At 47.7% G+C, this 25,069-nt stretch overlaps 1 pseudogene; it reads left to right on the top strand.

Moving 5' to 3' along the window:
* The first annotated feature begins 3,184 nt into the window (after positions 1-3,184).
* On the top strand, positions 3,185-24,835 carry LOC119960231 (annotated as a pseudogene).
* Positions 24,836-25,069: the final 234 nt, after the last annotated feature.

Here is a 25,069-nt window from a genome sequence, read left to right as displayed (position 1 = left end):
TATATCAATTATGATCAACTCACAACATAAATAGTTACATTCACAAATTATTTTCGGCATTTGGTTTTACAAAATGGAAGAGATCAGCCACGATGATTGTGAAAGTCCGACTTCTGCTCCTCATACCTATAGAACAGTACAGCACAGAACAGGTCCTTCGGCCCTCGATGTTGTGCCGAGCAATGATCACCCTACTCAAACCCATGTATCCACCCTATACCCGTAACCCAACAACCCCCCCTTAACCTTACTTTTTTTTAGGGCACTACGGGCAATTTAGCATGGCCAATCCACCTAACCAACACATCTTTGGACTGTGGGAGGAAACTGGAGCACCCGGAGGAAACCCACGCACACACGGGGAGGACGTGCAGACTCCGCACAGACAGTGACCCAGCTGGGAATCGAACCTGGGACCCTGGAGCTGTGAAGCATTTATGCTAACCACCATGCTACCGTGCTGCCCTGTTCCCATGTTTAACATAATTTATTGAGATTAAATTTATTTGAGATAGCATTGACCATTCTGTCACCAACAAGTAACATCTGCGTCAGAATTCAATGTGAAATGGAATTGAACCGCACTGAGGATAATGTGCAGCCACACAGCAGCCTCTGATCTGTATTGGTTAGTAATTACCTCATCGTCACACAGAATCTCCAGACTGTAGTGTGTGCCGATTTTTGAAGTGACGGTAGAAATGAAAATACTGGCAACTAATGTGACGTTAATGAATCTTTAAATCCCGATTTGTTATTACTCTGTTTTGGAAAGTAATTCAACGTCTGCAGCTGTCCACAGAGTTTCACGGGATTTCTGTTTTCAGTCTGGTGTCTTAATTGATTTGGGTAGGGACATCTGGAGTGACTTATTGTACATGATATGACTACATGCCCACAATATTACAGCCATCCCTCCTCAATGTAATCATGTTCCCGCTTTGAAGCACCTGCTTTAATTGATCAAGCGCAAAATTGAGAATGTAGAACAACATCTTTCAGACCATCTATCCATCCATCCATCAACCACATTCATTGAGTCCTCAATCAAAATATTCAGGCATTCAACCAACATCCATCCCTACAAAAAAGCAGTCATCCCTTTATCATTTGGCAGGTGGTGCTGTAGTATTAATGTTATTGTACCAGTAATCCAAAGGCCCAGGCTAATTCTGTGGGGACTCGGGTACAAATCCCAACATGGCCGGTGGTGGAATTTGAATTCAATTAATAAATTTGGAATACATAATAATGGTGACCATGAAATCCCCTCTGCTTCATCAATGAAGGAAATCTGACATTCCTCCCTGGTCTCACCTACATGTGGCTCCAGTCAGACAGCAACATGTCTGACTCTTCAGTTCCTTCTGAGCTGACCCACTCAGTTCAACAGCAATTAGGGACAGGGAACATATGGTGGTCTTGCCAGTGAGTCCCACATTCCATGGAAGAATAAAGGGGAAAACACATGAATTACATTTTTATTTATTACAAAATGTATCCCCTGTCTGATAGTCTGATTGTATTTCTATCCATCATCACAATGTTATGAGGTGTGGGAGAGATCCTCCAGCCGGTTAGTGTTGCTAAGAGAGGCTAGAAAAGCTGGAAAAATCTCCTTTCCTTAGAGATGGGAACAGTTCAAATAAGTTCGCAATTTAAAACATAAAAAGATCTCCAGTACTGTTGCTGGGTAGATTTGTTTATAAATAGTCCTCATTGACAATGTTAAGAGTTTGAAGTTGGCTTGCAGCCAAGCGGTCAGTACTGAGCAAACAGATCTCTGAAAAAAAATCCAGATGCTTCCTGTAAACAACATTGAACATTCGAGCCTCCCTGACTGCAGGCGGCTGGATTGCTGCCAAATACTGTGTGGGGCAGATTAGCCTGAATATGAATGGATTAAATGGGATTTATCCATTCAAACAATAAATGTTTCAGTCTCACATGAACTAAACGTTTTAAATGGTGATCCATGCAAAGAAATATATTCACTGAATGTTTTGTTCACTCTGAGATTAAACATGATCGGAAAATAGTAACCTGACCAGATGCTATTTAATTTATATTAGTTCTGAGTAAAGGTCACTCTAGTTATTAAAGTCCGTTTGTTAAGAACCGAATGAAGTGAGAGTGAGTGCTGTTGATGGACCCAATCCATAAGTTCAATAAGATGACTCCAATTACAAAAAATAAAATAAAATAAATTAAAAGTAAATAAACTGCATTGAACTCGCGGGGAATCCAGGAATATTCTCCGAGTTGTTGATCTCTTTTAAACGGAGTCGTCTCTTATACCCGATTAACACCGTGTTTAATTTGTCTGGATTTCAATAATTTAACAGTCCCTCTTATTGCTGCCAATGAGTGGAGAAATGACCAGTTCATGGCCTGCTTTAGTGGAGAATAAAACATTTATTCTTCTGATATTGCTTAATCTGCCGCAAAGTCCTGATGTCCTGTGTTCCCAACACCAGTGAATGTTAGACAGCCGCTGGTCAGTAAAATTAGCGGCAATGATTTGGATGCTGAAGGATAACTTTGCTGATCGCCGCGTCCGTTTTGATTCATTAACTTCTCTGTCAAAAGCTGGAATGAATTTTATGTTTCTCTGTCAACTCACTGCTGAATTATCAGGCAAGCGGCTTCTTTACCGTTAATGTTCACCGGACTGTCTGAGGCTCAGGGGCAGTTCGAAAAATACCAGGAGAAACATGGTGTAATGTGAGGAGTTTCTACTTATCTACAGACCCACATTGTACAGTGATAGCCATCCGCACTGGAAATTGAATCACTTTGTTCATCCCCGCATTAGTTACATTTCCTCTGATAAATGATACTTTATTGCTCTAATGGGATAGAGACCGAGAGTGTTGCAAATCAGACTGACAGACGATTTATTCCCTGACAATATAATTTAAACTGTTTAGGTTCAGCCCCTGATATTGGAGTGTCGAAAGAAAGAGACTGAATTTACAATGGATTAGGTTTTTATTACCAGGTGGGCAAATGTAATTTCGCCATTAGGATTAGGAGAGACATTACAAATAATCCATTCAGACAAACAAATATCCCGATACAGATAAATGTTTATTTTAATAATAACCTATAGTAAATCTCTGTGTTCATTCTGTTGGGGGTGTGGAAGGTGGGACGTGGATCCAGGCGCCACCTCCACCAGGGAATCAACAGGCGGCGCCTGGAAAGCCGCCCCCTTCTGCCGGGTATTTAAATGCCGCTCACTGGGACCCGAATCCAACAGTCCGGGAGCTGGTTTGTTCACTGAGTTCCTGACACAACCATTTCCCCCAAATGACCAGAAGGATGAGGTGGGCCATTTCTCTCAGTTTGTTGCTGACTTTCTTATCCCGTGAGTAGTTTTTATTGTCCAAGTCTCTCACTGTTACTGTCTCAGTGTTAGTCTCTCTCTGGAATGTTCCAGAGTCACCAATCATTTCACCAGCATTAATCCTCGGGCTTTTTGATATATTTTTACAGGTGTCCAGTCGGATGTTGTGTTGACTCAGCCGGAGGCAGAGACCGGGCGTCCCGGAGGCTCCCTGAGACTGACCTGTAAAACCAGCGGCTTCGATCTCAACAGCAACTGGATGCACTGGGTCCGGCAGGTTCCCGGACAGGGGCTGGAGTGGCTGGCTGCCTACTACACTTCATCCTATCAGTACTACGCCTCAGCGATTCAAGGCCGATTAACCGCGTCCAAAGACCTTTCAAACAGCATCTTCGCTTTGGCCATGACGAACCTGAAGACCGAAGACACCGCCATCTATTACTGTGCAAGAGACCACAGCGAGAGGAACGAGGGCTGGACCCGCACAAGAACAGCTCGAGAGGGAATTCAACAACGTCCATCGTAACCTGAAGGTCAGTACTTGATCCAAATGTAATGTTAATATCAGTGAACCAGATTCCAAACTGTTCCCTACAAAATTAGTCTGGAGAAAATGTAATCGTAAAATCTAACAAACCAACGTACTTAATGTGGTGAGACTTTAGTGTGTTTATCTTCTCTGATAACAGTTGTAGCAATTACAGGTCTAAATATTATGTTATCTTGTATATGTCTGTTATACGGAGGAGACCTTTGTGAAATGTTGCATGAATTCTAAACGTGATCAGAATTACGCATCTATTTGAAGTGAATATTGAGCAGCAGGATTGAACAGAGAGTGAGTGCAGTTTTTGTGCGGGTGTCTGTCACTGTGACTACAGCAGTGGGTCACAGTGCTGTGCACAGCGACATCCTCATACAAAAACCTCAGTGATAGAGTTTGTTCAAATTGGTGATCAGCACCACAGCAGATTGTCAAAGAAAACGCAACTTAAATCAAATAATAGGTGGAAGTACCATTGCTGTAAAAAAAAAGTAACATTTTCATTTCATTAGTATTATTGATCATATTATACCAGGGGTATTAAAAGTATCCCAACTCCTTTTACGACTAGAACAACCAGTCTAGGTTGAAATATCTCACTTGTTCACTGCTGGGCGATTCGGAATCACGTTTTTGAGTGAGCAGTGAAATTAAATCTCTGTATTTTACAGTTAACAGTCTGCCGCAGTATTTGACACGCTGTGTCTCACTGTGATAACTGGGGCACAGCAGTTACTGTCAATACAAAAAGCCCCTCAGCACTAATTCACTGAGGCTGGCTCAGTGCTCGCTTTTACAATCCAACTTTATTCACGGTGAAACATTATTTATGTTCAAAACTGTCTAATTACATGTTTCAATATTGTTAATTATGTGATAATCATCCAATTATCAGTAGGTGGTTTGAATGCCATGTACATGTGTTACTCTGTGATACATTAAACATTCGGATCATTTACGAAGTGTGAACGATATCCACCAATATAATTATAATCACAGGAAGATCCATCGTGGCTTTACTTTGCCTCTGGTTTGTGAATATTAAAAGTAATAGTGGATTTCTGTCTATTTTGTGCAGGTTCGGTTATTGTATGGAGCTGCCCAGAGAATGTGACATTGTGACTATCTGGGCTACTGGGGACAAGGCACCATGGTGACGGTGACTGCAGGTAAGAACAATTCAATTATTTACTAACTGTTTTACTTCAGTCGTTGTTTTATATTTTTGTCAGTTTTAAAAATTCATTCGTTCACTGAAATGTGGTTTGGTGGATTATGTATTGAGATGCTTTGCAATGTTTCATGTGATTCTACTGAAAAATGTTATAGAATTAAGTGATTTTTTGACAAAAAGATGCTGGTGAGGGATACAGTCCCTGGTTGTTGTAGTGTGGAGTTTATTTTCTGAGATACAGTGTGTTGGGTTACTTTAAATACCTAAAAGTTGTTATTAAACAGTTTGGCGTTTCTGCAGTGTTTAATCCAGGTTACATCTGATGGCTTTAGATTTTATCACCTGATACAACATCTACTGATACTGTTTGAAATATTACACAATATTAATTAAATGTGGCAAAGTTCCAATCTTGATTTATTGAACATAATCTACGTGCTCAAAATGCCGGTGGCAATGTTACATATTTCTGTTTAATTTAATATTGTAATTAATTCGTTTGGTGATGAGCTGGTTGACTGTATATTTAATCGAGGTTTTGTTGCAATGTTGCAATTGGTTCTGTTGAATGTTTTTGTCGAAGTGACGTGCTTCTCCATAAAATGAGTTTCAGCCGCTAAATGATGTGATTTGATGTTTTCCTGCTGTGGAGATTGTGTGTCCGGGTGACATTGAATCTTTAAAATTTGTGAAAAATTTGGCGTTTCTGCATTGTTTCTGCATTGTTCCTGCATTGTTCCTGCATTGTTCCTGCATTGTTTCTGCATTGTTCCTGCATTGTTTCTGCATTGTTCCTGCATTGTCCCTGCATTGTCCCTGCATTGTTCCTGCATTGTTTCTGCATTGTTCCTGCATTGTTCCTGCATTGTTCCTGCATTGTCCCTGCATTGTTCCTGCATTGTTTCTGCATTGTTCCTGCATTGTTCCTGCATTGTTCCTGCATTGTTTCTGCATTGTTTCTGCATTGTTCCTGCATTGTTCCTGCATTGTTTCTGCATTGTTCCTGCATTGTTCCTGCATTGTTTCTGCATTGTTTCTGCATTGTTTAAACTCGGTGACATTGAGCTAGCAGTTACACATTTTCTGGTTGAATGCCAACAGTCTAAGCGTTTGAATGTTTTGAAGTAAGACTGTAGACAGACAATCGGCTGGTTTTGGAAATTAAGAAAAAAATTAAGATATAAAGATAGAACAAGTTTTGAATTCTAGTTGATAATTACAGAATAACCCATGGTTTACAACAACCATTCAGAACATATTTCCTTGGTGCAATCAGAAACTATTGATTAACAATTTTGAAAATTTGAGGGTCAATTAGTACAATTCAAACAAATAAAATGTGGCAATATAACATATCAACCAAAGATGTTTTTATATTAATATCATTAATCATCAATAACCTTTCACAATTTAGCTGCAATTTGCGCACTATTAACATGGCCAGAAAAGTTTATAGGTTGGGAACATTTCTTGCTTCACTTAAATCGGAATTTTACATTGCAATTGAGCAATATATGGATCCAGTTATTATATTCTTACTGTGCGACTCAACTATATCATTCATTCAATTCCATGTGTAGTTGGATAGCGAGATAATTGGCATTAATCTGATCATAAAATGTTTCCGAGATGTGGAAGTGGCTGACGTTCAAGGAATTGTTCATATGGTTCGACTTGAATTGTCGGATGGTTAACTGCATTTGGCGAGTGATTGAAAAGTAAAGGCTTGAAATTCAAATAGATAAATTTAATCACAGAAGGTAAACATTAGCTGTACAATAAGTAATAACATCTTGGCTCCCATTTCTGTGCTGTACATAGGATAGAATTATAGGAAACAGAAATGGCAAAATAGAAGAATAGATTTGATCTGAGCCTTGGTTAATCCTTATTAAATATTAAATTTAACAGAAAATCTCGACTTAACTTGCACGTTATATTTCAGTGCTGCAGAGGATCTGGATGAATTGTTTTCACTGTGGTTTACGCTGATTATTTCGGATCTCCTTTAATGAAGCATTATTTTAATAATTAAATTGCTTGGATTGTCTGAATCATTCAATCTAGGAAACATCTTTATTGATCCCAAACTGCCAGGGGCATTATTTATTTATCTATGTAGTTTCGCGCGGGAGTCCTGCTTTAACAAGCAGATGATGTTACGTGTCCCGATCGCAGTTACTGCGATGTCAACCTGATTAAAAATATTTAAAATACTCCACTCATAAGTTTATCATGTGAATTACACTCTGAGAATAAATGGAATTTAAGATTTATAAACATGCTCTGAAATGTGCATATTGAACATTTTTGTAGGTTAAAAGAGTGTAGTTGGAGTAAAGGTAAAATATAAAATTAATTAGATTCAATTAAAAGTAATAATATTCTTTATTATTGTCACAAGTAGGCTTGCATTAACACTGCAATGAAGTTACTGTGAAAATCCCCTAGACGCCACACTCCAGCGTCTGTTCGGGCACACAGAGTGTTCACCTAACATGTCTGAATACTTCCACCCAGAAATTCAACATTGTATTCTTTAACACTGCTTAAGATTGAATTAAATAATTTAGCAAAGTTCCAGGCAGAAACAAGTTTGAATTATTTATTGTTTTAATATTGAGTACACATCACCTCATGGAAGAACTAACTGACAATTAACAATAAATTACAATATAATACTACTGCTAATTAATTAAATATTAATGACCTCCGACAATTGATTTTCAGACTGTTGCGCAAAATATCAAAGCTGTCAAAGAATTTGAAATTGTATCGAAAATGTATTTTGCAAATAATACGTTTCTTTACTCGGAGGTTTCACCTCGATTATGTTGTTGATCAAGTTTAATTAAGAAATTAGATACATCAGGCAATCGGTTTTCAATGTGAATGTTTCCCAGTTTTTTTAATTCTCACCATGTCCCTGAAACTCTGTTACTCCCCTCAATCTGTAATATTTGATGCGCTCATTTTCAGCAAAATTCTGTTTTGCCCAAATTTCGAAATTTGAGAAAGAAAGGGACAAATAGTTGAGGGAGTTTTCAGATGATGATCAATTAATTTCGAAGAAGTTAGAGAATTATTGTTGTGGTCAATTCTGCTACTGATCAATCGGAATCAAACAATTTGAATGCATTTGGCAGATTGAACAGATCTATCTGCTGGGAACCCAATTGTTGCACCGTTTGTGTTTGTTCAGTTTCTGTGCGCGGGGTCATTGTGTTGGGATCAGGAATCTTCCTGACTGGTTGTAAACCTTCTGCTTCGTTCTCCTGTATTTCCCAGTAAAATTTGATTTCTTTAAAAGGCTTATATCTGTGAGAAATGTGAATCTTTAACTTGGTGTTTGATATGGTGCCACAGATATTGCTCTCTCACACCCACACACAAACACATTGTCAAACACACACAGGTTCTTTCCCCCTCCTCCCCCCCCCCCCCCCCCCACCCTCATCTGTCTGCCTCTCTCTCTCTTACTCACACACAAACAATGTCAAAAATCTTTCTCTCCCCCACACACAGGCTCTTTCTCTCGCTACCACACACACACTCTCTCTCAAACACGCAATGTATTTCACAAAACCGTTCTCTCCCACACACAAACACACAGACACGTTGCTAAACACACATGGGCTCTCTCTCTCTTTCTCTTTCTCTGTCTGTCACACATACACACTCAAACACACACTGTCTTTCACAAGATATTTCTCTCCCAAACACGCACTTACACACACATTATCAAACACACACAGTCTCTCTCTCCCTCTCTCTGTCTCTTCCCCCGCCTTCTCTCTCTTTCTCCCTTTCTCTCTCTCCCTCCCCCTCTGTCTGGCACACTCAACCACAGTTTTTCACAAGATCGTTATATCCCCACACGGAGACACCGACACACAAACACATTGTTAAACACACGTTGTCTTTCTCTCTCTCTCTCTCTCACTCCCTCCCTCTCTCTCTTTCACCCTCTAAACCCCCTCTTTCTCTATCTGTTTATCTCTCTCTGACACACTCAAACATACAGTTTTTCACAAAATCCTTCTCTGCACACACCCACACACAAATACACTGCAAAAAACACAGTCTCTTTCTCTCTCTGTCTCCCTCTCTCTCTCCCTCATTCCCACACACACATAATCTCTCTCTCTCTCTCTCTCTCCCTCATACCCCCCCCCCCCCCCCCCACACAGAGTCTCTTTCTCTGTCTCTCTTTCTCTGTCTCTCTCTCTCCCTCATATCCCCCCCACACACACACAGGCTCTCTCTGTCTCTCTCTCTCTCTCCCTCATCCCCACACACACACGCACACAGTCTCTCTCTCTCTCTCTCCCTCATACCCCCCCCCCCACACACACACAGTCTCTTTCTCTCTCTCTCTTTCTCTGTCTCTCTCTCTCCCTCATATCCCCCCCCACACACACACACAGACTCTCTCTCTCTCTCTGTCTCTCTCTCTCTCTCCCTCATACCCCCCCCCCCCACACACGCACACAGTCGCTCTCTCTCTGTCTCTCTCTCTCCCTCATACCACCCCCCACCCCCCCCCCCCACACACACACAGTCTCTCTCTCTCTCTCTCTCTCTATCTCTGTCTCTGTCTCTCTCCCTCTCCCTCATACCCACACGCACACAGTCTCTCTCTCTGAATCTCTCTCCCCCTCATACCCCCCGCCACACACACACAGTCTCTCTCTCTCTCTTTCTCTCTCTTCCTGTCTCTCTCCCTCTCTCTCATACCCACACACACGCACACAGTCTCTCTCTCTGTCTCTCTCTCTCCCTCACCCCCCCCCCCCCCCCCACACACACATACACAGTCTCTCTCTCTTTCTCTGTCTCTCTCTCTCCCTCATACCCCCCCCCCCCCCACACACAGACACACAGTCTCTCTCTCTCTCTTTCTCTGTCTCTCTCTCCCTCATAACCCCCCCCCCCCCCCCACGCACACACAAAGTCTATCTCTTTCTCTGCCTCTCTCTCCCTCATATCCACACACACACCGTCTCTCTCTCTCTCCCTTTCTCTCTCTCACACACACACGCCATTCACTCAAACACACATTGCCTTACACAAAGTCATTCTCTCCCACACACCCACACACACATCCATTCTCAAACACACACAGGCTCTTAATCTCGCACAAACACATCCACACTGTCTTCCAAAAAATCTTTCCCTCTCTCACATGCGCACAAAGACAAACATGCTCTCTGACACACACCAACACACACAGGGACAAGAGCCCTCTCACACACATTCTCTCCAGCAGACAGAACCAACCCTCACCCAGCCTCACTCACCCACCCTCACCCAGCCTCACTCACCCACCCTCACCCAGCCTCACTCACCCACCCTCACGAACCAACCCTCACCCAGCCAAACTCACCCACCCTCACTAACCAACCCTCACCCAGCCTCACTCACCCACCCTCACTAACCAACCCTCACCCAGCCTCACTCACCCACCCTCACTAACCAACCCTCACCCAGCCTCACTCACCCACCCTCACACAGCCTCACCCACCCACCCTCACTAACCAACCCTCACCCACCCTCACTAACCAACCCTCACCCAGCCTCGCTCAACCACCCTCACTAACCAACCCTCACCCAGCCTCACTCACCCACCCTCACTAACCAACCTTCCCCCAGCCTCACTCACACACCCTCACTAACCAACCCTCACCCAGCCTCACTCACCCACCCTCACTAACCAACCCTCACTCAGCCTCACTCACCCACCCTCACCCAGCCTCACTCACCCACCCTCACCCAGCCTCACTCACCCACCCTCACTAACCAACCCTCACCCAGCCTCACTCACCCACCCTCACTAACCAACCCTCACCCAGCCTCACTCACCAATCCGCACTCACCCACCCTCACCCAGCCTCACTCACCCACCCTCACCCAGCCTCACTCACCCACCCTCACTAACCAACCCTCACCCAGCCTCACTCACCCACCCTCACTAACCAACCCTCAACCAGCCTCACTCACCCATCCTCACTAACCAACCCTCACCCACCCTCATTCACCCTCACTAACCAACCCTCACCCAGCCTCACTCACCCACCCTCACTAACCAACCCCTACCCAGCCTCACTCACCCACCCTCACTAACCAACCCTCACCCACCCTCACCCAGCCTCACTAACCAGCCCTCACCCGGCCTCACTCACCCACCCTCACTAACCAACCCTCACCCAGCCTCACTCACCCACCCTCACTAACCAGCCCTCACCCGGCCTCACTCACCCACCCTCACTAACCAACCCTCACCCAGCCTCACTCACCCACCCTCACTCACCAACCCTCACCCACCCTCACTAACCAACCCTCACACAGCCTCACCCACCCACCCTCACTAACCAACCCTCACCCAGTCTCACTCACCCACCCTCACTAACTAACTCTCTCCCAGCCTCACTCACCCACCCTCACTCACCCACCCTCACCCAGCCTCACCCACCCACCCTCACTAACCAACCCTCACCCAGCCTCACTCTCCCACCCTCGCTAACCAACCCTCACCCAGTCTCACACACCCACCCTCACTAACCAACCCTCACCCAGCCTCACTCACCCACCCTCACTAACCAACCCTCACCCAGCCTCACTCACCCACCCTCACTAACCAACCCCTACCCAGCCTCACTCACCCACCCTCACTAACCAACCCTCACCCAGCCTCACTCACCCATCCTCACTAACCAACCCTCACCCAGCCTCACTCACCCACCCTCACTAACCAACCCTCACCCAGCCTCACTCACCCACCCTCACTAACCAACGCTCACCCAGTCTCACACACCCACCCTCACTAACCAACACTCATCCAGCCTCACTCACCCACACTCAATCACCACACTCACTCACCAACTCTCACTCACACTCACTCACACTTACTCACCAACCCTCACCCACCCTCATTCACTCTCACTCACTCGCCCACCCTCACCCACACTCACATTCACTCACCCACACTCAACCACCCCACTCACTCACACTCACTCACCAGCCCTCACCCACCCTCATTCATTCATCCCCACTCACCCTCACTCACCCTCATTGACTCTCACTCACTCACCCACCCTACCCACACTCACACTCACTCACCCTCACTCACCAACCCTCACTGACACTCACTCACCCACACTCAACTACCCCACTCACACTCACTCACCCTCACTCACCAACCCTCACTCACCCTCACTCACCAACCCTCTCCCACCCTCACTCACTCACACTCATTCACCTACACTGAATCACCCACTCACACTCATTCACCCCCACTCACCCTCACTCACCAACCCTCTCCCACCCTCACTCACTCACACTCATTCACCCACACTGAATCACCCACTCACACTCATTCACCCCCACTCACCCTCACTCACCAACCCTCTCCCACCCTCATTCACTCTCACTCACTCACCCACCCTACCCACACTCACTCACACTCACTCACCCTCACTCACCAACCCTCACTCACCCTCACTCACCAACCATCTCCCACCCTCACTTACTCGCACTCATTCACCCACACTGAATCACCCACTCACACTCATTTACCCCCACTCACCCTCACTCACCAACCCTCACGCACCCTCATTCACTCTCTCTCACTCACCCACCCTACCCACACTCACTCACACTCACTGACCCTCACTCACCAACCCTCACTCACACTCGCTCACCCACACTCAACTACCCCACTCACACTCACTCACCCTCACTCACCAACCCTCACTCACACTCACTCACCAGTCCTCACTCACTCACACTCACTTATTCACTCACTCCACACAACTTAATTCACTCCCCTCACTCAACCAGTCTCACACACCCACCCTCGCTCACTTTTCATAACTCACCCACCCTCACTCACCCACACTCATTCACCCTCACTCATCCACCCTCATTTACTCAACCCCATTTCCCCGCCCTCACTGAGCCTCACCTTCATTCACCTACCTTCACTCACTCAGTAGGCCTCATTCACACATGCTCACTCACACACTATCACTCACTCTCCATCACTCATCCACCCTCCATTACTCACGCAGCCACATTCATGAAGCTCAGCTCACCCAAACTCTCACTCAACACCAAACCGCCCACCCATGTATTTACATGATGTGGTGATGCCGGCGTTGGACTGGGGTGAGCTCAGTAAGAAGTCTGACAACACTAGATTAAAGTCCAACAGGTTTGTTTCAAACACGAGCTTTCAGAGCGCAGTTCCTTCCTCAGGTGAGTGAAAAGGTAGGTTCCAGAAATATATACAGACAGAAATCTGTATGCATGTTTCTGGAACATACCTCTTCATTCGGGCAGCACGGTAGCATGGTGGTTAGCATAAATGCTTCACAGCTCCAGGGTCCCAGGTTCGATTCCCGGCTGGGTCACTGTCTGTGCGGAGTCTGCACGTCCTCCCCCTGTGTGCGTGGGTTTCCTCTGGGTTCTCCGGTTTCCTCCCACAGTCCAAAGATGTGTGGGTTAGGTGGATTGGCCATGCTAAATTGCCCGTAGTATCCTAAAAAGTAATGTTAAGGGGGGGAGTTGTTGGGTTACAGGTATAGGGTGGATACGTGGGTTTGAGTAGGGTGATCATTGCTCGGCACAACATCGAGGGCCGAAGGGCCTGTTCTGTGCTGTACTGTTCTATGTTCTATTCATCTGAGGAAGGAGCTGTGCTCCGAAAGCTAGTGTTTGAAACAAACCTGTTATACTTTAACCTGGTGTTGTGAGACTTCTCACTGAGCTCATTTATTTTCAAGCACCACCGTCGCCCATACATCCTCCCTCACTCACCAATCCATCCTCACTCATTTTTAATCACACACCCATCCTCATGCTCCACACTCATAAGCGCCCACCATTGTTAATGCACGCACATTGACACACCCAGCCACCCTCTTCTCACTCCAGCCCTAAATCACACCCCTGCTCGCTCACCCTCATTCACTTGTCCCCTTGCTCACTAAATGGGCGAGAGTTAGTCTGCAACGAGAGAGGAACAGAGAATTGGAGCGAGGAGCGAGAGCGAGTGGTGGCCAAACGTGGGTGCCTGGCAAGGGGGCTGGGAGAACGTGGGTAAAGAGGACGTGGGAAAATATAGAGGGAGAGGAAAAATGACAAAGAGCCATGGAATAGCACAGAGAACCCTGGAAAAAGCAGAGAGCTGGGGAAAACTGCGGGGAGCCAGGGTAAAGGTAGGGAGCTGGGGAAAGCACAGGGAGCCTGGGAAAGGGCAGAGAGCTGGGGGAAAGCACAGGGAGACTGGGAAAAGGTAGAGAGCTGGGGAAAAGCACAGGGAGCCTGGGAAAAGGTAGAAAATTGGGGAAAAGCACAGGAAGCCTGGGAAATGACAGAGAGCTGGGGAAAAGCACAGGGATCCTGGGGAAAGGTAGAGAGCTGGGGGGAAGTGCGGGGAGCCTGGGAAACGTTAGAGAGCTGGGGAAAAGCACAGGGAGCCTGGGAAAAGGTTGAGAGTTGGGGAAAAGCACAGGGAGACTGGGAAAAGGTTGAGAGTTGGGGAAAAGCACAGGGAGCCTGGGAAAAGTTTGAGAACTGAAGGAAAGCAAAAGGAGTCTGGAAAAGGCAGGAAGCGGGGGTGGGAAATTACAGGGATCCTGGGAAACGTTAGAGAGGTGGGGGAAAGCACAGTGTCTGGGAAAAGGTAGAGAGCTGGGGAAAAGCACAGGAAGACTGGGAAAGGGCAGAGAGTTGGGGGAAAGCACAGGGATCCTGGGAAACGTTAGAGAGCTGGGGGAAAGCACAGTGTCTGGGAAAAGGTAGAGAGCTGGGGAAAACTGCGGGAAGCCAGGGTAAAGGTAGAGAGCTGGGGGAAAGCACAGGGAGCCTGGGAAAGGGCAGAGAGCTGGGGAAAAGCACAGGGAGACTGGGAAAAGGCAGAGAGCCGAGGAAAGTGCAGGGGGCCTAGGAAAAGGTAGAGAGCTGGGGAAAAGCACGTGGAGACTGGGAAAAGGCAGAGAGCCGGGGGAAAGCACAGGGAGGCTGGGAAAAGGCAGGAAGCCGGGGGGAAAGCATAGGTAGGCTGGGAAAAGGCAGAGAGCCGGGGGGGAAACACCAGGAGCCTGGGAAATGGCAGAGAGCTGGGGAATAGGACAGAGAGCCTGGGAAAAGTTTGAGAGCTGGATGAAAGCAAAAGAATTCCGGAAAAGGCAGGAAGCGGGGCGAAAGTACAGAGCGCCTGGGAAAAGGTAGTGAGCTTGGGGAAAAGCGCTGGGAGCCTGGGAAAAGGTAGTGAACTTGGGAAAAGTGCAGGGAGCCTGGGAAAAGGTAGACAGCTTGGGGAAAGTACAGGGAGCCTGAGAAAAGGTAGAAAATTGGGGAAAAGCACGGGAAGCGTGGGAAAAGGTAGAGAGCTGGGGAAAGGCACAAGGATCCTGGGAAAAGGCAGAGAGTTGGGGGAAAGCACAGGGAGCCTGGGAAAAGGTAGAAAATTGGGGTAAAGCACAGGAAGCGTGGGAAAGGGTAGAGAGCTGGGGAAAGGCACAAGGATCCTGGGAAAAGGCAGAGAGCCGGGGGAAAGCACAGGGAGACTGGGAAAAGGTAGAGAAGTGGGGAAAAGTGCAGGGCGCCTGGGAAAAGGTAGCGAGCTTGGGGAAAAGCGCAGGGAGCCTGGGAAAGGTAGAGAAGTGGGGAAAAGTGCAGGGAGCCTGGGAAACGGTAGAGACGGGGAAGGGGGTGGGGGCGGGAGGGGGAAGCGCAGGGAGCCTGGGAAAGAATAGAGAATTGGGGGAAAGCACAGGAAGCTTGGGAAAAGGTAGAGAGCTGGGGAAAGGCACAAGGATCCTGGGAAAAGGAAGAGAGTTGGGGGAAAGCACATGGAGCCTGGGAAAAGGCAGAGAGCCGGGGAAAAGCACAGGGAGACTGGGAAAAGGCAGAGAGCCGGGGGAAAGCATAGGGAGACTGGGAAAAGGTAGAACATAGAACATAGAACAGTACAGCACAGAACAGGCCCTTCGGCCCTCAATGTTGTGCCGAGCCATGATCACCCCACTCAAACCCACATATCCACCCTATACCCAAACAAGCCCCCCCTTAACCTTACTTTTATTAGGACACTACGGGCAATTTAGCATGGCCAATCCACCTAACCCACACATCTTTGGACTGTGGGAGGAAACCGGAGCACCCGGAGGAAACCCACGCACACAGGGGGAGGACGTGCAGACTCCACACAGACAGTGACCCAGCCGGGAATCGAACCTGGGACCCTGGAGCTGTGAAGCATTTATGCTAACCACCATGCTACCCTGCTGCCCCAAATCGGTAGAGAAGTGGGGAAAAGCACAGGGAGCCTGGGCAAAGGCCGAGAGCTGGGGAAAAGTGCAGGGAGCCTGGGAAAAGGTAGAGACGGTGGGGGGGGGGGGGGGGAGTGCAGGGAGCCTGGGAAAGAATAGAGAGTTGGGGGAAAACACAGGAAGCTTGGGAAATTGTAGAGAGCTGGGTGGAAGCACCGGGAGCCTGGGAAAGGGTAGAGAGCTGGGGGAAATCACCGAGAGCCTGGGAAAAGGTAGAGAGCTGGGGAATAGGACAGTGAGCCTGGGAAAAGTTCGAGAGCTGGGGAATAGGACAGGGAGCCTGGGAAAAGTTTGAGAGTTGGAAGAAAGCAAAAGATGTCCGGAAAAGGCAGGAAGCGGGGCGGCAGCACAGGGAGCCTGGGAAAAGGTAGAGGGGGGGGGGGGGGGAGCGCAGGGAGCCTGGGAAAGAGTAGAGAGATGGGGGAAAGCACAGGAAGCTTGGGAAAAGGTAGAGGGCTGGGGAAAAGTGCGGGGAGCCTGGGAAAAGGTAGAGAGCTGGGGAAAAGCACATGGATCCTGGGAAAAGGTAGTGAGCTGGGGGAAATCACAGGGAGACTGGGAAAAGGTAGAGAGCTGGGGAAAAGCACAGGGAGCCTGGGAAAAGTTAGAGAGTTAGGGAAAAGCGCAGGGAGACTGGGAAAAGGCAGAGAGCCGGGGGAAAGCATAGGGAGACTGGGAAAAGGCAGAGAGTTGGGGAAAAGCGTAGGGAGACTGGGAAAAGGTAGAGAAGTGGTGAAAAGTGCAGGAAGCCTGGGAAAAGGTAGAGACGGGAAAGGGGGTGGGGGGCGGGAGGGGAATGCGCAGGGAGCCTGGGAAAGAATAGAGAGCTGGGGGAAAGCACAGGAAGCTTTGGAAAAGGTAGGGAGCTGGGGAAATGCACAAGGATCCTGGGAAAAGGAAGAGAGTTGGGGGAAAGCACAGGGAGCCTGGGAAAAGGCAGAGAGCCGGGGGAAAGCACAGGGAGACTGGGAAAAGGCAGAGAGCCGGGGGAAAGCATAGGGAGACAGGGAAAAGGTAGAGAAGTGGGGAAAAGCACAGGGAGCCTGGGCAAAGGCCGAGAGCTGGGGAAAAGTGCAGGGAGCCTGGGAAAAGGTAGAGACGGTGTGGGGGGGGGGGGGGGGGGAAGCGCAGGGAGCCTGGGAAAGAATAGAGAGATGGGGGAAAGCACAGGAAGCTTGGGAAAATGTAGAGAGCTGGGTGGAAGCACCGGGAGCCTGGGAAAAGGTAGAGAGCTGGGGGAAATCACCGGGAGCCTGGGAAAAGGTAGAGAGCTGTGGAATAGGACAGAGAGCCTGGGAAAAGTTCGAGAGCTGGGGAATAGGACAGGGAGCCTGGGAAAAGTTTGAGAGCTGGAAGAAAGCAAAAGATGTCCGGAAAAGGCAGGAAGCGGGGCGGCAGCACAGGGAGCCTGGGAAAAGGAAGAGGGGGGGAGGGGAGCGCAGGGAGCCTGGGAAAGTATAGAGAGATGGGGGAAAGCACAGGACGCTTGGGAAAAGGTAGAGAGCTGGGGGAAAGCACAGGGAGACTGGGAAAAGGTAGAGAGCTGGGGGAAAGCACACGGAGCCTGGGAAAAGGTAGAGAGTTGGGGAAAAGCGCAGGGAGACTGGGAAAAGGCAGGGAGCCGGGGGAAAGCATAGGGAGACTGGGAAAGGGTAGAGAGTTGGGGAAAAGTGCAGGAAGCCTGGGAAAAGGTAGAGACGGGGGGGGACGGGGACGCGCAGGGAGCCTGGGAAAGAATAGAGAGCTGGGGAAAAGCACAGGGAGCCTGGGAAAAGGTAGTGAGCTGGGGGAAATCACAGGGAGACTGGGAAAAGGTAGAGAGCTGGGGAAAAGCACAGGGAGCCTGGGAAAAGGTAGAGAGTTGGGGAAAAGCGCAGGGAGACTGGGAAAAGGCAGAGAGCCGGGGGAAAGCATAGGGAGACTGGGAAAAGGCAGAGAGTTGGGGAAAAGCGTAGGGAGACTGGGAAAAGATTGAGAAGTGGTGAAAAGTGCAGGAAGCCTGGGAAAGGGTAGAGACGGGGGGGGGGGGGAAGCGCAGGGAGCCTGGGAAAGAATAGAGAGCTGGGGAAAAGCACAGGGAGCCTGGGAAAAGGTAGTGAGCTGGGGGAAATCACAGGGAGACTGGGAAAAGGTGGAGAGCTGAGGGAAATCACAGGGAGACTGGGAAAAGTTTGAGAGCTGGAAGAATGCAAAAGATGTCCGGAAAAGGCAGGAAGCGGGGCGGCAGCACAGGGAGCCTGGGAAAAGGTAGAGGGGGGGGGAGCGCAGGGAGCCTGGGAAAGAATAGAGAGATGGGGGAAAGCACAGGAAGCTTGGGAAAAGGTAGAGAGCTGGGGGAAAGCACATGGATCCTGGGAAAAGATAGTGAGCTGGGGGAAATCACAGGGAGACTGGGAAAAGGTAGAGAGCTGGGGGAAAGCACAGGGAGCCTGGGAAAAGGTAGAGAGTTGGGGAAAAGCGCAGGGAGACTGGGAAAAGGCAGAGAGCCGGGGGAAAGCATAGAGAGACTGGGAAAAGGCAGAGAGTTGGGGAAAAGTGCAGGGAGACTGGGAAAAGGTAGAGAAGTGGTGAAAAGTGCAGGAAGCCTGGGAAAAGGTAGAGACCGGGGGGGGGGGGGGGGGAGCGCAGGGAGCCTGGGAAAGAATAGAGAGCTGGGGAAAAGCACAGGGAGCCTGGGAAAAGGTAGTGAGCTGGGGGAAATCACAGGGAGCCTGGGAAACGGTAGTGAGCTGGGGGAAATCACAGGGAGACTGGGGAAAGGTGGAGAGCTGGGGGAAAGCACAGGGAGACTGGGAAAAGGTGGAGAGCTGGGGGAAAGCACAGGGGGACTGGGAAAAGGTGGAGAGCTGGGGGAAAGCACAGGGAGCCTGGGAAAAGGTGGAGAGCTGGGGGAAAGCACAGGGAGCCTTGGAACGTTAGAGAGCTAGGAGAAAGTGCAGGGAGCCTGGGACAAGGGAGAGAGCTGGGGCAAATCACAGGGAGACTGGGAAAAGTTTGAGAGCTGGAGGAAAGCAAAAGGAGTCCGGAAAAGGCAGGAAGCGGGGCGAAAGCTCAGACCTGAAGAGAAGTGCCGGGAGTCTGGGAAAATGTAGAGAGTTGGGGGGAAGCACAGGGAGACTGGGAAAAGGTAGAGAACTGGGGAATAGCTCAGCGTACCTGGGAAAAGGCAGAAAGCTGGGGGAAATTGCGGGGAGTATTAGAAACGGTAGAGATCTGGGGGACGCACAGCGAACCTGGGAAAAGGCAGAGAGCTGGGGAAAAGCACAGGGAGCCTGGGAAAAGGTAGAGAGCTGGGGATAGCGCAGGGAGCCTGGGAAAAGGCAGAGAGTTGGGGAAAGCACAGGAAGCCTGGGAAAAGGTAGAGAGCTGGGGAAAGCGCAGGGAGCCTGGGAAAAGGTAGAGAGTTGGGGAAAGCACAGGGAGCCTGGGAAAAGGTAGAGAGCTGGGGAAAAGTGTGGGGAGCCTGGGAAAAGGCAGAGAGCTGAGGGGAAGTACAGGGAGCCTTGGAAAAGGTAGAGAGTTGGGGAAAGCACAGGGAGCCTGGGAATAGGTAGAGAGCTGGGGAAAAGTGTGGGGAGCCTGGGAAAAGGCAGAGAGCTGGGGGGGGGGGGGAAGTACAAGGAGCCTGGGAAAAGGTAGAGAGCTGGGGAAATCACAGGGAGCCTCGGAAACGGCAGCGAGCTGGGTAGGGGAGGTGGGGGTCGGGGGGGGGGGGGTGGTCGGGAACACATGGAGCCTGGGAAATGGTATAAAACTGGGTTAAAGTATAGGGAGCCTGGGAAAGACGAGAGCTGAGTAGTGAGCAGGTGAGATGACCAGAGAGCTGAGCGCAGACCGGGGAGAGAAGCTGCAGGAACAAGGGGAAAAATGATCATTGCTGGGGCAAAAGCCAATAATCAGGGGGCAAAGTGCCATGTTCTGGGGAAAAGCACAAAGAGCAAGTGGAAAGTTCCAGAAGCTGAGGCAAAGAGCAAACAACCTGGAAAGGTGCAGCTGGGCAAATTATAGAAGTGGAGGAAAGATCAGAGAGCTGGGAAAAGGACAGGAAGCTGATTATCGCGGATACATGGAATGCGGAGTTCATCCCACAATCTGCTCCGCCATAATCATATTGAATGGTGCAGGAGACCTGAGGGACCGAATGGCCGCATCCCGCTTTTAATGTCCAGGGTCCTGTAATTGGAGAATTTTGGAGTTACTTGCACATGTGCTCAAATGTAGAATGTTATCGTCATTATGTAAGTACCTGGAAGATTTTTCTGAAGCAAAGTCACGACTCCTTGTTTTGGGGAGTGGGGGTAGTGAGGTGGAGAGAGGGGGGACATCAGTCAGTTTGAACACAGGCAATTTCCAAAATAGCAATGACAGAAATGGAGAGACAACTTCTTTATCACAAAGTGCAGTTGATGGAAAAAAACATTGGTGGCATAAATAATTGGGAAAACCCTCCGCTCTGCTCATTGAAAGTAATGAATGGTACGTTTTCAGATGACATCAAAATGCTACATTTCTGCGAGGTGTTAGAAATGGAGAAAGAGATGTGAGTTTCTACAGAAGGAATAAACAAATGGTGATTCTCAAATGTTAGAAGTAACAGAAGCTCAAGTATTGATGCAGTTTTAATGCGAACATGTGAGGATAAATTTGTAACTGTATCCAAATTCTAAGTTGTATGATATCTTAATGACAAGTCCCAGAGTTTAACTTGTTCAATTGGCCATTCTCTCCCAGCGACACTGTCTCCGCCCACTCTCTACAGTCTGGTCTCCTCCTGTCAGCAACACAACACTGACGGCTCTGTGACCTTCGGCTGTTTGGCGATGGACTACTCCCCAGAAATCACCAGTCTTACCTGGAAGAAAGATGGGCAGCAGATCACCACTGGAGTTAAGAAATACCCGTCAGTGAGAAACAAGAAGGGAACCTACACTCTGAGCAGCCAGTTAATCATCACCGAGTCAGAGGGGGCATGCAGCAAAATCAGCTGTGAGGTTCGACACAGCGGCTCAGACAAGAGCATTGGAATGACATGTAAGTGTTGTGAAAACTGTGAGAAACAGACGCTTTGATTACTTTATTTAAATCTTTGGTCATAACACATTGATGGTTCTCTGCACAGTTCTGATTCCTGAGAGAAATAGTGACCACCGAGAAACTGAAAATATAATTAGTCATTTTATTCCTTACAACATCTTCTTCAAGAAATGTCTAATTTCTGTTTCTTGAAGGTCCTCTACCTGACATCCATCCAAATGTTCTCCTCACCGTGAGTTCCAATGAAGAAATCACAAGACAGAAATTTGCAACCATGGTCTGTTCAATCAACGATTTCAGTCCAAAGTCAATGACGGTGAAGTGGCTGAAGAATGGACAAGCCATGGGTTCAGGAATTGTCACCTCTCCCGCCTGTGAAGTGAACGGGAACTTCTCGGCGAGCAGTCGACTGACAGTCTCTGCTGGGGAATGGTTCAGCAAAGCGGTCTATACCTGCCAGGTCATTCATCAAGGGGTCACCCAAAGTCACAACATCACCGCGTCTGGTAAGAGGCCCAAACAGAGGAAACAATAAATCATCCTGCACAGTAATTTACTGAAGTTAGTGCAAAGCACAGAATAACTTCGAATTTACTGCCATGTAGTTTGTGTTTCATTCTGATGTAAGAGATGCATTTGGATTGATCACCATTCAGGATTTGATCAGTATAGAAATAAATGTTTCCCTCTCACCTGAAGTAATTTAGGGAGTGAGGTGGATTTGATATCAGCTTTATCCCGAGACAGCTGATTAAATTGCAGAGGCAATGGCTGTCTGGAACCCTTTACTGAAACCAGCTCGGGGCGAAGATTTTGAAAAATTCATTCAAGATATTTATCAAGCAGCCTTCCATATTAGGATTCTGAGATCAGGACTGGAATATTTGTATTGGGAATGCTGTAATACTGATTCATTAGAATGGTTTCGAGGCTGACTGTATTTCACAATGAGAATAGTTTTCACAAACCAAACTGGTTATCCATTGTGTATAGAAGATTTAAAGGCGATCATTAGAGGTTGTTATTTCGAAGTTGATTTATTCCCATTGAGTGAGTGAACGCTGAATCCTGCTGTCCTGATTCTGAAGATGAAACTTGGGTTGATTTCCACTTTTTTCATTCACAGATCCTTCCGTTTGCACTGATGCCTCAGTAACAATACTGCCACCACCAATAGAACAGGTCTTACTGGAGGCGACTGTAACCTTAACCTGCGTCATTTCGAATGCTCCTTATGGAGTCAACGTGTCCTGGAGTGAAGCGAAGAAGCCGCTGAAATCAGAGATTGCCGACCAGCCTGGGGCAGATACTGAGAGCGTGGTCAGCAAATTAAACATCTCCACACAAGCCTGGCTGAGTGGGGCTGTGTTTGACTGTGTGGCGAGCCATCAGGACCTGCCAACTCCTTTAAGAATTTCAACTCACAAAAAAATAGGTGAGCGGTGAGACTGAAGCAATAAGTGAGTCATTGTGTCTATTTCTAGTGTCAGTGCAGCGGTCAGTATTTAGCATTCAGTGTATTTATGGTCCATTCTGATTGGCAATTCCACTAACTGAATACTCTGGGCATTTAGAGTTTAAGGGGGAAATTGATATGCAGATGAATGAACAATGAATTAAACCCAGTGATATTGGGTTTAGATGAAGCGAGACCATAGACCACAAGACTTATGAGCAGATGTAGGCCATTGGGCCCATCAACACCGGTCCAGCCTTCAGTAAGATCTGATGTGATAATCTTCAACTCCTCTTTCCCGCCTTATCACCATATCTCTTGATGCTTTTACTGATTTAAAATATGTGTCCCTCAACCTTGAACGTACTGACCGACCCAGAATCTGAGGTCGTCTTCATTCTTCTAAACTCCAATCAGTACAGCCCAGCCGACTTAACCTCTCCCCGTAAGAAAATCCCTCCATACTCGGGATCAACCTCGTGATCGTTCTCTGGACTGCCTTCAAAACCAATCTGTCTTCCTTAGATACGGGCACCAAAACTATTCAAAGTATATCAGGTGTTGTCTAACTAATTCCCCAGTTTTAGCTAGGCTTCCCCATTGTTATATTCTACTCCCTTTAAAATAAAGATCAGCATTCAATTTGCCTCCATATTACCTGCAGAACTTGCTTTTTGTGGTTTCTGCACGAGGGCCCCCAATTCCCCCGTTACTTCAGCTTTCTTCAGTCTTTCTCTATATAAATAATAATTATTTATGTTCTTCCTCCTACCAAAGTGTCGAACCTCACATTCTCTGTCCCTCTGTGGATTTCCTGTAATCCTCACCACTTGCCTTTTTACCTATTTTTTGCCATCTGCAAACATGGGAATAGTACATTCATTTATCAATCACCGTTTTGAAATTCATGTATATTACATCTATTGCCCCACCCCCTCCCCCTCCCTCTCTCGCCTTCTCGTCATCACCTCAAATAAGGGCACTAAATTTGTCAGGCATGATTTACCCTTCCCGAAGCCGTGCTGACTCTGTTTGATTATATTGAGTATTTCGAAATGCTCAGCTATTGGATCTGTTATAATGGACTCGAACCGTTTTTCACTGACAGATGTTAAGGTCCCTGGCCTATAGTTACCTGTGTTTGACTCCCTCCCCTTTTGAATAAGGGTGTTACTTTGGCAGTTGTCCAATCTTCTTGGGGTAAGGTGGGAGGAGCCTCGTGTGGAGTTTATACACCAACACAGAACAGGCGGACCGAATGGCCTGTTTCCCTGCTGTACACTTTCTGAAACTTTCGAATCCAATATCCGTAAATTCTCAGGGAAAAGGATTGTGTCCACCTCTGCTCCGAGCTGGGAACCCGGACATACCCCAAAGTGGAAAATGGAAACCTTTAAAATCCAACACAAAACACATTTCTCTCACATCTAACCCGCGGTTCCATTGTCTCCGGAATTCCCCATTTTATTGACATTTATTGTACATTTTCTGCAGATCCCAACCCGCGGGAACCGTCCGTCTCTGTCCTCCTGCCCTCGGCTGAAGATGTCTCCGCTCAGAGATTCGTCTCCCTCAGCTGCTTAGTGAGAGGTTTCTCCCCCCGAGAGATCTTCGTCAAGTGGACCGTCAATGACAAGCCGGTGAATCCCGGGAACTACAAGAACACCGAGGTGATGGCGGAGAACGGCAATAGCTCCTTCTTCATGTACAGCCTGTTATCCATTGCAGCGGAGGAGTGGGCCAGCGGCGCTTCTTACTCCTGTGTGGTGGGACATGAAGCCATCCCCTTGAAGATCATCAACAGAACGGTTGATAAATCCAGCGGTAAACCCAGTTTTGTGAACATTTCCCTCGCTCTGATGGACACCGTTAATTCATGTCAATGAGAATCGATTGGTTATATTTCGAACTAAAATAAAAATAATAAAAACGTTTCCTCTAATTGTGATTTAAACATACAGCCGCTTGATTAATGGTGTTTCCACTTTACTGATGTTAGATCTGAAAATGAAATGAAAATCACTTATTGTCACAAGTAGGCTTCAGTCAAGTTATTGTGAAAAGCCCCTCAGCGCCACATTCCGGCACCTTTTCGGGGAGGCTGGTACGGGAATTGAACCGTGCTGCTGGCCTGTCTTGGTCTGCTTTAAAATCCAGCGATTTTAAACCAGTCCCT

This window comes from Scyliorhinus canicula, unplaced genomic scaffold, assembly GCF_902713615.1.
Source record: "Scyliorhinus canicula unplaced genomic scaffold, sScyCan1.1, whole genome shotgun sequence".
NCBI lineage: Eukaryota > Metazoa > Chordata > Chondrichthyes > Carcharhiniformes > Scyliorhinidae > Scyliorhinus > Scyliorhinus canicula.
The sequence above is the reverse complement of the archived record's forward strand: the minus strand, read 5'-3'. Positions and strand labels throughout refer to the sequence as shown.